At 32.6% G+C, this 15,027-nt stretch overlaps 1 pseudogene; it reads left to right on the top strand.

Annotated features, from left to right (window-relative positions):
* Positions 1-228: 228 nt before the first annotated feature.
* LOC112001467 (protein THALLO-like) lies at positions 229-14,204 on the top strand (annotated as a pseudogene).
* Positions 14,205-15,027: the final 823 nt, after the last annotated feature.

Raw genomic sequence — 15,027 nt, 5'->3', positions numbered from 1 at the left:
AAACCCCATCGCCACCTCACCATGGCCTGACCCACTGTCACCGGCCATGGCAAGCCACCACCCACTCATAATTTCTCTTCTCTCTCTCTCTCGTAGTAGACCAGTGTGGTGGCATGGAGATCGGCGTTGGGGGTTTGGTGCAGAGATCGGTGTTTGGGTGTGGGGTGGAGATTAGTGTTGGGTGTGGTGATCGGTGTTGGGTGTGGGATGTGTAGATCGTCCCTGAGCATGGAGATTGGTATTAGGCGTTGGGCGTGGGATGTGGAGATCGTCGTTGGGCATGGGTTTCTGGTGTTTGGGTCAAATTTGGGTGGCGATGGTGGTGACAGTGGTGGCTTGAAAACTGGGTCAGTGGCTGTCTGGTAGTTGTTGTGGCGGCGAGATCGGCATGGCTGTGGGTGATTTTTTTATGGTTAAGTTTCTGTTGATTTGGGTGATTTTTTGTCGTGATTTTGCTGGGTATGGGTTTGCTAGAGGATGAGGCCGGTGCTAGAGGTTGAGGGAGAAAGAGAGGAAAATGAAGAGAAAAAGAGAAATAGAAAAAAAAAAAAAAGATTAAAAAAGAATATTTAAATAAAATGGGAAAAAAAGAAAGAGTTTTGGGTTGTTGGGTGTGCTGTAAAATAGTATGATATGATTAATAAAGTAGCTTTTTGATATGGTAAAATGGGATAGGATGGCATTTTGGGTTGTGGATAAGTTTTAGATTTTCTTTGTAGAACCCAAACTCTTAAGCTTTGCCATTGTTTACAAATTACAACATTAAAAATTTTCTTTCCGCTTTTTTGAGCAGGAATATACATTGTAATTTGGAAAACATGTCTTTGCCTTGAATGTTCTACTCAAATTAATATGACTCTTTTTGCCTAATATCTCAAATGATTCAAACAGTAGTCATTTCTTCCTTACTACAGGCTGTAAATCAACAAGGCTATTTATGAGTACTATTATACAAACCAAGCTTAAACTTGATATTGTGCTCTATTTGACTATTTATCTGCTATAGTAGTGCTCTAGATTCTGTAGATGATTTGATAGTTGATTTTTGTACCATGGCCTAGGGATTCTAGATCTATTGAATTTTAGGTTGTAATCTGAAGGAGAAACTCTTGAATGTGCTGTGCGAATAGGAGATTCTTCCACTTTTTGATAAAATATTTTAGTAGTTAAGAAAAAGAAAAAGAAAAAGAAAAAAAACTCAACTTAGGGAAATCATATGGCTAGTTGATTTTTTTTTTTTAAAGCTTTATTTCTGCACACTTATTGGACTGTGCATCATCAAGCTACTTGTTCTCCCCCCTTCTCTGTTCTATTTCCCATGCTCTTGGATTTATTTGTTTTAATAAAAAAAAAAAAGAATTTACTTGGTTCTTTTTGAGCGAAGTGTTCCATTCCAACCCCCCTCATTTTTTCAAATACCTAAAGATCATGGATGAAGATAAAGGCAAGCAACATATATATCAAAGCATATTTAGGGCATAAGCATTTGCTTTTCCTTAATGTCTGGTGCTCATTCTGAACAGAACAACTGTAATAGTACTTACATTTAAAAAAATGTTTGTTATCACGTTCTGCTTCTATTTAGCTTTGCATGATATATATCTATGGATGGACTTTTTCTTCAATGTCTGGTGCTGATTTTGTACAGTTAACTAGAGGCAGAATTTACATTTAACAATTAACAGAATGTGTTATCGTATTAATGTGTAATCTAAAGATGATCAGTATTTGTGGTTCTTGATGAAGAGCCCCTCCATCCACATACAATTTCTGTTTGACTGTTTCTATTGAGCTCTTCATCGTGCCCTCACTATAAGAAAAATGCCTATTAGCGACCAAGAATTTTTGACAGACCCGAAAAGCCCTCTAAAAAAATCTTATTTGTGATGGCAAAATAAAGCCCTTGCAAATACTTGGTAAAATGTGAAATATTTGTGATCAACAAAAAAAGCTGTCACAATTATGTGTTATAGCCGTCACAAATACTAATATTTTGGAGGGAAATTTTCTCTCCGTATTATTTGCGAGGGAAAATTAAAAATCTCTTGCAAAAAGTGTATTATTTGTGACTGTTAAAAAAAACCGTCACTAATACTAAATTATTTGCAAGGGCTAGGATCGACCTTTACAAATAATCATTAAAATGTCAAAATTTTTGGAGGGAAATGTTCCCACCAAATTATTTCTGAGGGATAAAAAAAATCCCTTGGAAAAAGTTTATTTTTTGTGTGGGTTAAAAATATGACCTTACTCATACTAAATTATTTGCGAGGGCCACGATTGACCTTCACAAAAAATCATTAAAATGTTAATTTTTTTGAGAGATAAAAGTTATTCTAAAATTTAAACAAACAAAAAAAAAAAAAAGGCATAAACATATAGCACTTTGTATTCTTTNAAAAAGATTAAAAAGAATATTTAAATAAAATGGAAAAAAGAAAGAGTTTTGGGTTGTTGGGTGTGCTGTAAATAGTATGATATGATTAATAAAGTAGCTTTTTGATATGGTAAAATGGGATAGGATGGCATTTTGGGTTGTGGATAAGTTTTAGATTTTCTTTGTAGAACCCAAACTCTAAGCTTTGCCATTGTTTACAAATTACAACATTAAAAAATTCTTTCCGCTTTTTGAGCAGGAATATACATTGTAATTTGGAAAACATGTCTTTGCCTTGAATGTTCTACTCAATTAATATGACTCTTTTGCCTAATATCTCAAATGATTCAAACAGTAGTCATTTCTTCCTTACTACAGGCTGTAAATCAACAAGGCTATTTATGAGTACTATTATACAAACCAAGCTTAAACTTGATATTGTGCTCTATTTGACTATTTATCTGCTATAGTAGTGCTCTAGATTCTGTAGATGATTTGATAGTTGATTTTGTACCATGGCCTAGGGATTCTAGATCTATTGAATTTTAGGTTGTAATCTGAAGGAGAAACTCTTGAATGTGCTGTGCGAATAGGAGATTCTTCCACTTTTTGATAAAATATTTTAGTAGTTAAGAAAAAGAAAAGAAAAAGAAAAAAACTCAACTTAGGGAAATCATATGGCTAGTTGATTTTTTTTTTTAAGCTTTTTTCTGCACACTTATTGGACTGTGCATCATCAAGCTACTTGTTCTCCCCCTCTCTGTTCTATTTCCCATGCTCTTGGATTTATTTGTTTTAATAAAAAAAAAAAGAATTTACTTGGTTCTTTTTGAGCGAAGTGTTCCATTCCAACCCCCTCATTTTTTCAAATACCTAAAGATCATGGATGAAGATAAGGCAAGCAACATATATATCAAAGCATATTTAGGGCATAAGCATTTGCTTTCCTTAATGTCTGGTGCTCATTCTGAACAGAACAACTGTAATAGTACTTACATTTAAAAAAATGTTTGTTATCACGTTCTGCTTCTATTTAGCTTTGCATGATATATATCTATGGATGGACTTTTTCTTCAATGTCTGGTGCGATTTTGTACAGTTAACTAGAGGCAGAATTTACATTTAACAATTAACAGAATGTTTATCGTATTAATGTGTAATCTAAGATGATCAGTATTTGTGGTTCTTGATGAAGAGCCCCTCCATCCACATACAATTTCTGTTTGACTGTTTCTATTGAGCTCTTATCGTGCCCTCACTATAAGAAAAATGCCTATTAGCGACCAAGAATTTTGACAGACCCGAAAAGCCCTCAAAAAAATCTTATTTGTGATGCAAATAAAGCCTTGCAAAACTTGGTAAAATGTGAAATATTTGTGATCAACAAAAAAAGCTGTCACAATTATGTGTTATAGCCGTCACAAAATACTAATATTTTGGAGGGAATTTCTCTCGTATTATTTGCGAGGAAAATAAAAATCTCTTGCAAAAGTGTTATTTGTGACTGTTAAAAAAACCGTCACTAATACTAAATTATTTGCAAGGGCTAGATCGACCTTACAAATAATCATTAAAATGTCAAAATTTGGTAGGGAAATGTTCCCACCAAATATTTCTGAGGGATAAAAAAAATCCTTGAAAAGTTTATTTTTTGTGTGGGTTAAAATATGACCTTACTCATACTAATTATTTGCGAGGGCCACGATTGACCTTCACAAAAAATCATTAAAATGTTAATTTTTTTGAGAGATAAAAGTTATTCTAAAATTAAACAACAAAAAAAAAAAAAAGCATAAACATATAGCACTTTGTATTCTTAGATGAAGCTTTTGTTACAGTCCAAAAAAAAAAAAAAAAAACCCTTTTATATACATCATATATAAGAAAGGTCTGTCCTTATTTTCTAAACAATTGTACCTATAAAAGAAATGATAGCACTTTCAATTTCAAAATGTAGCCTAAAATTCAAGAATTTCAGCATTTTACTTCTCTCTCTCTCTCTCTCTCTCAAAGTGAATAAAAATTTCTTTCCATTAAATAATGCATAAAAGATGAGTTCATAGATCAAATGGTAATTACATCCGATTGGCATGCATGTTAAGAACCTATGGAGCATATAATCCAACCGTTGGATTTTCAAAATATGAATTAATAATAAGTTATTGGGTGGTGTAACATTTTTTAGTATTACGTCAGATATAACTTGAACCGAGCCCCTATATTTTTTAATTAGATGTAAATTTTGACAAATCTACCGTTAGAATACATTATATTCGTATATTTCATGCTGCAAATTTCAATGTGACCAAAGATCAATAGTCATGTCATAATCGATTGTGTAGATTAAGTTTTAGTAGTTTAAATAATGTATAAAGGATAAGTCTATAGATCAAATGGTAAATTACATTCGATTGGCATGAAAATTGTCATGCCTGTTAAAACCATATAGAACATGTAATCCAATGTTGATTTTCAAAATAAGAATTCATAATAAGTATTATCTGGGTGGTGTAACATTTTTTAGAATTACGTCAGGTGTAACTTGAACCTAACCCAATATTTCTTAATTCGATGTGAATTTTGACAAATCTACCGTTAGATTACATTATCTTATATATTTTTCATGCTTGCAAAATTCAATGTGATCAAAGATCAATACTAATGTCAATTGTCTAGATTCAATTTTAGTAGTTTAAAATAATGTATAAAAATAAGTTTATAGATATAATGATAATTATATCGATTGGCATGAAAATCAGCATGTATATTATACCATATAGAAATGTAATCCAAATGTTGGATTTTCAAAATTAGAATTCAATAATATGTTATTGGTGGTGTAGCATTTTTAGAATTACTTCAGGTGTAACTTGAATCCAACCTATATTTCTTAATTCGATATGATTTTTACAAATCTACCATTAGATTACATTCTCTTCGTTATTTTTCATGCTTGCAAATATTTGAATGTGATCAAAGATTATAGTCATGTCATAAATTAATATGTTTAGATTCCAAGTTTTTGTAGTTTAAAAATAATGTCTAAAAGATAAGTTTATAAATCAAATGGTTAAATTACATCTGATTAGCATGAAATATTGGCATGCATGTTAAAAACATACAGAAGCAATATAATCCAACAATGGATTTTCAAAATATGAACAATAATAAGTTATTGGGCGGTGTAACTTTTTTTGAATTATTTGTCAGGTGTAACTTGAACCCATCTATATATTTCTTAATTCGATGTGAATTTGACAAATCTACCGTTAGATACATTATCTTCGTATATTTATGCTTGCAAAATTTCAATGTAATCAATGTAATAGTCATGTCATGAATCAATTGTCTAGATTCAAGTTTTAGTTGTTTAAAATAATGCAAAAGATAGTTTATATATCAAAATGGTAAATTACATCTGATTGGCATGAAAATTGGCATGCTTTTTTTTTTTTTTTTTTTTGGTTGGAATTTTGGCTTGTACATGGGAGACTTGGAGACTTGAAATATTTTCAAATTTTTTTGGTTTTGGAAATCGAGTCTTAGAAAGTTGTCTCCATGTGGAAAAAGATACCACATTAGACCATGGAAATCAAGTTTTTGAGACTCGATTTATAGGCCAAAATCGAGCATCTTAGACTCGAGATGCTAATAAATAATATAGTTTGAAAACTGAAACTATTAACTAGATAGTTATAAAAAAAAAAAATTAGTTAACTATTTTCCCCTGTCAACCACTCTTCTTTAAGTTTTATTGGGTTTAATTAATTTTTTAATGGTTTGGCTGGCCACTCTTCAAGCTTTGTTTATTTTTTATTTTTAAAATTTAACTAAATACATGCTGTCAAGTGTACTACTCTTTTCAAAATGTTATAGGACTTTATTCTTTATTTAATCAATTTTTTAATGCCTTATCCGGCCACTCTTTTAGCTTTTGTTTATTTTTTATTTTAAAAATTTTCATAAATAGTTGAATATTCAAATGGGCTTTGGCATGAAACAATTTATTGGAGAGTCAAATGGGCTTGAGATAATTTAGACATAAGTTCTCATAAAAAGATTAAAAGTGTACAATATTGAGTTTTATAAAAAAAATATTTATTTTTGCTTAAGATTTAATATTTTTTTATTTGCCTTATAAAAGTTATGATATCAAAAATACATTTGAAAATTAGATTTCTATATTTATTTGGACAATTTTAGTTCATTTTTCTACTTATATTAATTTAAAATATTAATTTATATTTTAATAAATATTAAAATAATTATGACATCATCACGGTTCGACCTCGGTCCAACCTTGAAAACCTTAAACCTCTCCCTTTTACGGTTTATTGAACGGTCCAGGTATGAAAACCTTGTTCTCCTCCTCTCATTGCTTTCTCCAGTTGTGTTATAAGCAATACCATTGCAATCCACATGATCATCTTATCAATGAAAGCCGTTTGGATATAAAAAGCTGAAATGGGTTGTGGTGGAGAAGATCGAAATGAGATTTAGATTATGTTTATTCTTAATTTTTAACAAAACCCAGCTTTAGATCTTATTTTCTCTTGTTTTTTAGGTAGTTGTTTTTTTTTAGAGAGAGACATAAAAATGATGTAAAAATACATATTTATCATTGTTTTTAACAAAGGTGGGTTACTAGAGACAAATTAAGCAAATCTAGTAGGTAAAGTGAAAATTTTCAAACTACTAGTGTCATGTATATTCAAGCCAAAGCACATATAAATTTACTGTAATTACCCCTATCAGGTAAGGATGATTTAATGGCATGTGCCTTGGAAATCGATTGATTTAGCTATGAATTATTCCTTTTAGAGGGGCTTATATTGAGTTTAGTTCTATCTTGATATCTTTGGTATTTTCCGTGGGTTGATCATGGGTTTCTCTTTAATATGATATGCTTAATTTATGTCCTAGATTATTTGTTTTTTGGGGGCTTTCAAAAGATTTAAAATGTTTGAATGTAAAAATGCTTGTAGATTTGACTATTACGTTGTCCCAACCATCCAATACAAAGTTCTGGGTTTATATAATTGTCATTCTTACTCTTCTCTCACAGACACTTATTTTACAAAGGTCGTAAAATGTATAATGCATTGATTAGTTTCTCAGCATTCAGCATTGCAAGTGCTCTCATATTGTAAGAAGGTTAAAGGGAGGTCTCTCTCTCTCTCACACACACACACACACACACACACAAAAGGTCATAACATGTAAAGATGCTTTTGATTGGTTTCTTAGCATTCAGCATTGTAAATGCTTTGATGTTTTAAGGTTAAAAAGGAGGAAATCATGATGGAAGGAGGAGTGCGTTATTTGGAGATGAAGCAGCTTCTTTTGCTCTTGTATTGCCAAGGTATAACTTTCTATCTCCTTCTCAAGTCTGAAGGGCAGCCCATTCGTGATCATCCTGTGCTAGCTCGCCTTGTAGAGATCAAGAGCTTATTGGATAAGGTCTTCTCTTCTCCATCAAAATGCTAAATTAACATTATTATTTTGTGATAAGTAGGTAGTTATTTTCTATAACAATTAAGTGTTGCGGTCCTAAAACAATCATTTGTTTGTATTAAGTCCTAAAACAATCATTTGTTTGTATTAATCTGTTAAAAAAGTTGATACTTACATAATGTGTACGCAATGTGGCTTATGTTTCTCTATTGATTGTACATTAATATTTTTATACATGTTTTATATTTCTGCCTCTCTTTCAGGAATCAGGTTCCCCTCTCAAATTAGTTAAATTGGTGCACTGTGACTATTATTGTCTGTCTTACCATGTTTAGAATAATAGTCAATCCTTTGGAAGTTACATTCATAACTTAGTCCTTTAGTGATCTATGTAATTTCTGCAACCTGGAGTGTAGGAGCTGGATCACCTCCTTTGCCTTAAGAACCCAGCAGCCCATGTAAAATGGTTTAGTAAAAGGAGGGTAACATGTCTTTGTCCTGGGGTTCACTTCATTCATTATAACTATAAAGTGTAAGTTTCTGATGGACTGGCACTCCGATAGGTCAACTGCTATCAGTGCTGCTAGAAAGATCCAAATTATAATGCACTATCTAAAACTAATTCATCTTTGAAAAAAATTGAAATAAGTGTCCAGGTATAATGGAATATTTAAAATATTTTGCTAATCTGTCATTGTTAGGATTTATTGCAATGCTATATAGATGTGCGTTGCTTCTTAAACTTTCATATAGATATGTATCTAAAATTTTTATGCTTTAATTGCTACGTTGCACACACACACACACACACACACACACTCACATATATGTATATGTATTTTTTTTTTTTTTCAGATAAGGACAATTGTTGAACAGTGGCCTTTGTCTCTAAGTATGCCTATCTATTGTTTTGATGAAAACTGAATATAATTTAAAAAAAAAAAAAAAAAGCAATGCCAACATAGCTGCAATAGATGGTTGTACAAGTTAAAACAAGTACTTTCATATCTGATATGGTATGCACCATATATTTTTGGTAAATGTTAAAAAGATGTGGATAGGATCTAAGCTTATCATTAAAAATTGGTCTGGTCTAGTTGGTTAACAACTGGGAAAAGATGAATTATTTTTCTATGTATTACATTTATCAAATTGCTTTATATGTGACAATGTTTAACCTCTGTAATCATATGAGTACCTGTGTTCTACCCATATTTTTCTTCTCATTTTGTGCACAAAGATGATTATAGCAGTTCTGTCATTGAGGTATACTGGTTTGTTATTTCAGATGTGGATTGGTTTCCCTGACAATTTGCTTCTTTTTAATGTTTGCTCCACTAACAGACAAAACAACTTGATGGGAATCTTCCATCTGAACTTGAGGAGTTCCTGAACAACAATCAAGGGGTTGAAATGGTAGTAAAGTTGGGTAGAGAGAATATTACATTGTCAAGTGATTCTGTTACAAAAGATCAGGGGCCTATCCTTCAGCTGAAACCCAAGAAACAACAGTGGTAGGTCTTTTCGCTATAAAACATGCTTGTTTTAAGTTCTTTAACTTAGTAATACATGCTTTGTTCATGTCTTAGTTTTCTTTTAATACTGCAGCCTCATAACACAGCTGAGTTGGAAAATGTGGAAACTTTGAAGGATAGTGAGAGCAAAGCAGGAAAACGCAAACGCCAGGTGAATTATTCTTGATGGAGATGTAATCACAAATTTGAGATTATAAGTTTGATGCTTTTCATGTTTCTTTTCTGATATCAATCATTTTTGTTATGTTTAATTTTAATTTTTTCTATTTTAACTCAATTCAACACAACTAAGATAAATCCTAACTATTTCGAGTCTGCTACATGGTTCTTTTTATGCTACTTGGCCTTATCTAGGACATGTCCCCATATATCTTTTCTTTTAACATAAATATTTGTTGCTGCAATTTGTCTAATGTGCAACTGTTAAAATATGACAGAGTGATCAAGTTGGTGTACAAAGCATGGAAATGTTAAAAGTAAGAGCTGCCCTCGAAGAAAGATTGAAACAAGAGGGTATCCTTAGTTCTAGAGCTTCAAAGTCTGATAAAGCCCAGAAACGTCTGAAGCCAGTTAATGGGTACTGTTTCTGCCTAAGCTCTCTAGTTTTGGCTTCTTTCTGAAATTTTAAGTACTAATTCATTGAAGCTGGAATGGAACAGACGACTTGTGACGTATGATGATTTCGATGATGATGCTATAGACGTGGGGGCTACTAGATTCAGTAATGGTCATGCAAGTTCATTGAGCACAAGTAAACTCTCCCAAATTGTTTCTGCTAAAACAAATAAGCCCAAGGTATAAAACTTGATTGGACCTCTTTTTATGTGTGAGTTTATATGGACATTAATTTCATCAATCAATTGTAGCCTGCATATGAAAGAAAACCATCACATATATATAGTTGATCTCTTTCATACACCAGCTGGGTACTAAGGCTACTCAAAGCTTTTTTTTTTTTTTTGAAAATTTTAATTTAATATAGTATTTTGAACATAAGCATCATTGTTTGGTCGCCCATGTTGGGTATCCCCAAAAAAGGAGATTGATACCAACATTTCATGGATCCTTTCAACTGTTGCACGAGGTTGGGTGTAGAGTGCCCTGCATGTCAAAACATATATTTTTGCTTAAGGATTTTTGTTTTGATGGGAAAAAATAATTAATCTTTTTAATACAACAGCTGGTTTTTATTTTATTTTTAATTTTTTTTTATAAATTAAAATAACATTTTGAACATGAGCATCAATGTTTGGTTGTCCATGTTGGGTATCCCCCAGAAAAGAAGATTGATAATGACATTTCATGGGTCCTTTTCAACTGTTGCATGAGGTTGGGGGTAGAGTGCCGTGCATGTCTAATAATACATTTTTGCTTCTTTAGGGTTTATGTTTTGATGGGAAAAAATAATTAATTTGGTGCATGTTGCAACAATTATTTTCCATTCTTAAGTTTTAAGGCTTCTCAACAGTACCTTAACTTTTAAGTTTTGCCATTGGTTACAAATTACCACATTTAAAAATTTCTTCCCCCATTTTAAAGCAGGAATGTACATTGTAATTTGGAAACCACAACTTTGCCATAAATGTTCTACTCAAATAAGATTTGACTCTTTTTGCCTAATATCTCAAATGACTCAACCATCAGTCAAGTCATTTATGCCTTACTGGCTGTAAATGAATTGAGCTATTTATGACTATTAACAAGCCGAGCTCAAACATGATAACGTGTTTGTGAACAACCTTGTGGGGATGAGGCTTGACTTATGTATAATATTATATGTTTGTAAGTGTAAATGTATAAAAATATACTTATATAGGCTTGAGATTGGATTGCGTAAGTTTGTAAATAAGTTCATATGATATCAAATTATTATTTATATTATCTTGATAATATAAAAAATTCATTTTATAATAAAATTATATATAATTTTAACAATACAGTATTGGTGAATCTAACTTTTGTAAGTTCATAAACAAAAAACAATCTATCTAATTAATTCAAATAATATAATTTCATCTATAATTAAGTTATTAGTTTTATTTTATTTTTATTTTTTATTATTTTATTATTTTTATAAATTTGTTGGTGAAGGAATAAAATATTTTAGTCATAGGAAAAAAAGTAAGTTAATCATGTAAGCTCGTGAACAAGCTTAAGTTTGTTCAACAAGAAAATGAATTAAGCTCCAACATGTAATCTAGTTTGGTAATGATTTCGAGCTCGAATCGTGTACGAAATAGAATTAAATTTACAATCCTGAATTTTCATCATGTTGCTTGGCTTGGTTCATTCATAGCCCTTCATATTGCAACCCAACAACTTTATTGTATTTTACTATCTATCTACTATAGTAGCGTCCTACATTTTTGTGTGGATGATTCAATAGTTGATTTATGTATGTGATTCTAGTTCTATCGAATTTTAGGTTGTAATATGATGGAGAAACATTTGAATGTGTTGTGTGAATAATAGATTCTTCTTTCTGATGAAATATTCCAATAGCTAGGAAAAAGAAAAAAATTCTCAACTTAGGGAAACCATATTGCTAGTTGATTGTCTTGAGAAGTTTAAAAGTATCTCTATTTAAATAACATTTGTATTCAATCTATATGGAAGGTGGTTTCTGGTGATGATGATTTACCTAAAAGGGATGATATTGGAGAAAGGCGGAGGAAGCATGAGCTCCGAGTGTTGGCTGGAGCTGGAATCAAATCTGAGGATGATGTTGGGGAGGATGATGTTCTGGATGAAGTTGACAATTTTGAGGTCGATGGGGATGCTGACAAGGGGGATGGTGATACAGGAGATTCAGAAGATGAATATTACAAACAAGCTGAACAACGACGAGCTGCAAAACTTGCCGCCAAAGCTGAGATGTATTCAAGGTGTGTTTCTGCTTTGTGATTAGATGATATACTTTTTGCTACCTCCTAATAGTTATAGTCAGGTTTCTGGATTCCCTCTGGGTTTGTATTTAGTATTACATCTATGAATAAGAAGAATAACTTGTTCAAATCCCTTTGTGCTGTATTATACAGTTAAAGTTTACTCTCATGTGCTATAGATTTTTCTGTCCATATGTTTTTGTGCATGTTTGATTATTAATATTATTATTGTTTATATGTCTTGCAATTTTTATGGTTTATGAGTGCCAGTCAAATCTTTAATTGCTGTTGCTACACACTTGGATTTTCTGTGGTTCTGGTAGTCTTGTATTCTGAAAACATTTCTGCTTCTGCAGGACCTCAGCGATAGTCCCATCTTCTTCTGAACCCATTGATGGAAAACGCTATATCACTTACGAGGTGAGCGCACACCCATTTTCACTGGCTTGTTAGATCTTGACCATAATCTTTGTCTCCAAACTCATTATATATTTTCTGTCAAACTTGCTGCAGATGGAGAAGAACAGAGGGCTGACTCGGAACCGCAAGAATCAAACCAAAAATCCTAGGAAGAAGTACAAGGTATTATGACAGACTACTTGAATGTAACAAATCACTTTATTCTTGTATTTAGGCTGTGTTTGTTTTGGTGGTAAATGATTTCAAGAAATCATTTACCACCTGACCTTACTGTTTGGAAAACAAGGAAAATAAAATTTTCCGGAAAATATGCTTTTGTTGACCGAAATTTACGCCTTTGACACGGAAATGGTTTGAAGTGAAAATTTTCACTTCAAATCATTTCCGGGGTCACGCGCAAAAGAGAAAGCCAGAGAAAAAGAAAGAAGAGACCACGACCATTGAGGAAGAAGAGACCAGAGAGCTCCACGCCGAGAAACCCAGAGCTCACCTCGCCGAGAAACACCGTTCCACCACTCAACGGTGCGTCCGATCCATATCCAGACCGAGAAACCCAGAGCTCACCGTGCCTCCGATCCACATCCCAATCCGATCGCCACGCAAAGAGAGAGCCCAGATCGCCACAAACCCATCGTCGATCGCCACCCCAGTCGATCGTCGATTGTCGATTGCCGGTGCGACTCGCGAACCCACGACTCGAAAACCCAGAACCCATGACTCGCGAACCCACGACTCGTCGATCGGCGATGCGACTCGCGAACCCACGACTCGAAAACCCAGAACCATTGACTCGCGAACCCACGACTCGTTGATCGCCGATGCGACTTGCGAACCCAGAACCCACGATCTGACCGGATTTGATTTTTTTTTCTTTGGTTTTGTATCTGTTTTGGTCGCCGGAGTTTGCTGTGATCTTGAAATTTTTTGGAATAAATTTTGATCGCCGGAGTATGATGTGATTTTGAAATTTTTTTGTAATAAAATTTGATTGGATGCTGAGAAAAATGCTGAGAAAATGTGAAAAATATGTAGGAAAATAGCATTTTCAGAACAGAACCAAACACATGAAAATATTTTCCACAACAATTTTCATTATACCACCAAACACTCAAAAATATTTTCCTTTTTCGGAAAATAACATTTCCGGAAAATAGCATATTTTCCGGAAAATATTTTAAGGAACCAAACACAGCGTTAGTAACTAATCTCTCTCTTTTGTAAAATATGCAGGAACAACACAAGAAAAAAGTGAATCGTCGGAAAGGGCAGGTGCAAGAGATCAAGAAACCTATTGGTCCTTATGGTGGAGAAGCCTCTGGAATTAATGTAGCAACCAGCCGGAGTGTTAGATTCAAGAACTAAATACTGTTTTTTGTTTCAATTTTTCTACTTTGTCAGTTGCATAGCGCTAGTTGGATCATGTATCATGTTTGTGTCCGTCTCCAATCCAAATTTTGATATCTCATATATTTACATATATTTAAAATATAATATTTCAAGAGGAAATGGGCAAGGCTTCAAATAATTAACTTATCTACTGGTTTTTTTTTTTTTTTTAATTATTATTTTTAACCATAAAAAATGGGATCTCGCACAATGGCACTCTCTCTTTTCACAAGATTTGGTGGAGGGTGAGGTTAGGATGAAAAGTGGGTTAGAGGTATATTTAGGCTAGATTTGTGATTTTGGAGGTAGGCCTGTAGTAGATATCGATATGACAGTAAACGAACCAAGCCTAGGATTAAAATGTTATGATTGATTTATATAATTCTATTTGAACATAATTGGGTGTTTTTTATTATAGGAAAATAGAAAATTGGTTGCTCATTTTTTTTTAATAAAAGAAAATTTAATGATTAGTTAATTAATTTACAGCTCATGAATTGTTCGTAGCTATGATTTTCTCAAATAAAGCTAACAATCCTGCACTAGAATTTTGCCCGAGAGCAAGGCTACTTGATTTCAATTTGCAAAGCCACTATAACATTTCCTGTGTTCCTTCTACAGTATTACTAGGAGGTGCTGAATTTGCATTTCTGAATTATGCAGTTTGATTGATTCAAAATAATCTCGGTCCATCAAAAACTTTAATTGTTCAATCAATCGACTTGCTATCAAACAACTAAAGCTTGAACTTGTTATGCAGAAACCTTAGTCGCAGTCTTGAATTTAAAGATAAACTTTTCTAAGACAAATTACAAGATACTTTTGCTCACGATCTACCAACCTAAACTCTAGACTCAACATATGTCAAAACTAAATTATAATATTCAAGAGGAAATGCCCAAGGCTTCAAATAATCATGTAATTACTATTATTTTAGTGTTGTCAATGACTGAAATGCATTGGTGGTAAT

This window comes from Quercus suber, unplaced genomic scaffold (assembly GCF_002906115.3).
Source record: "Quercus suber isolate HL8 unplaced genomic scaffold, Cork oak 2.0 scaffold_16, whole genome shotgun sequence".
Classification (NCBI taxonomy): Eukaryota; Viridiplantae; Streptophyta; class Magnoliopsida; order Fagales; family Fagaceae; genus Quercus; species Quercus suber.
The sequence above is the reverse complement of the archived record's forward strand: the minus strand, read 5'-3'. Positions and strand labels throughout refer to the sequence as shown.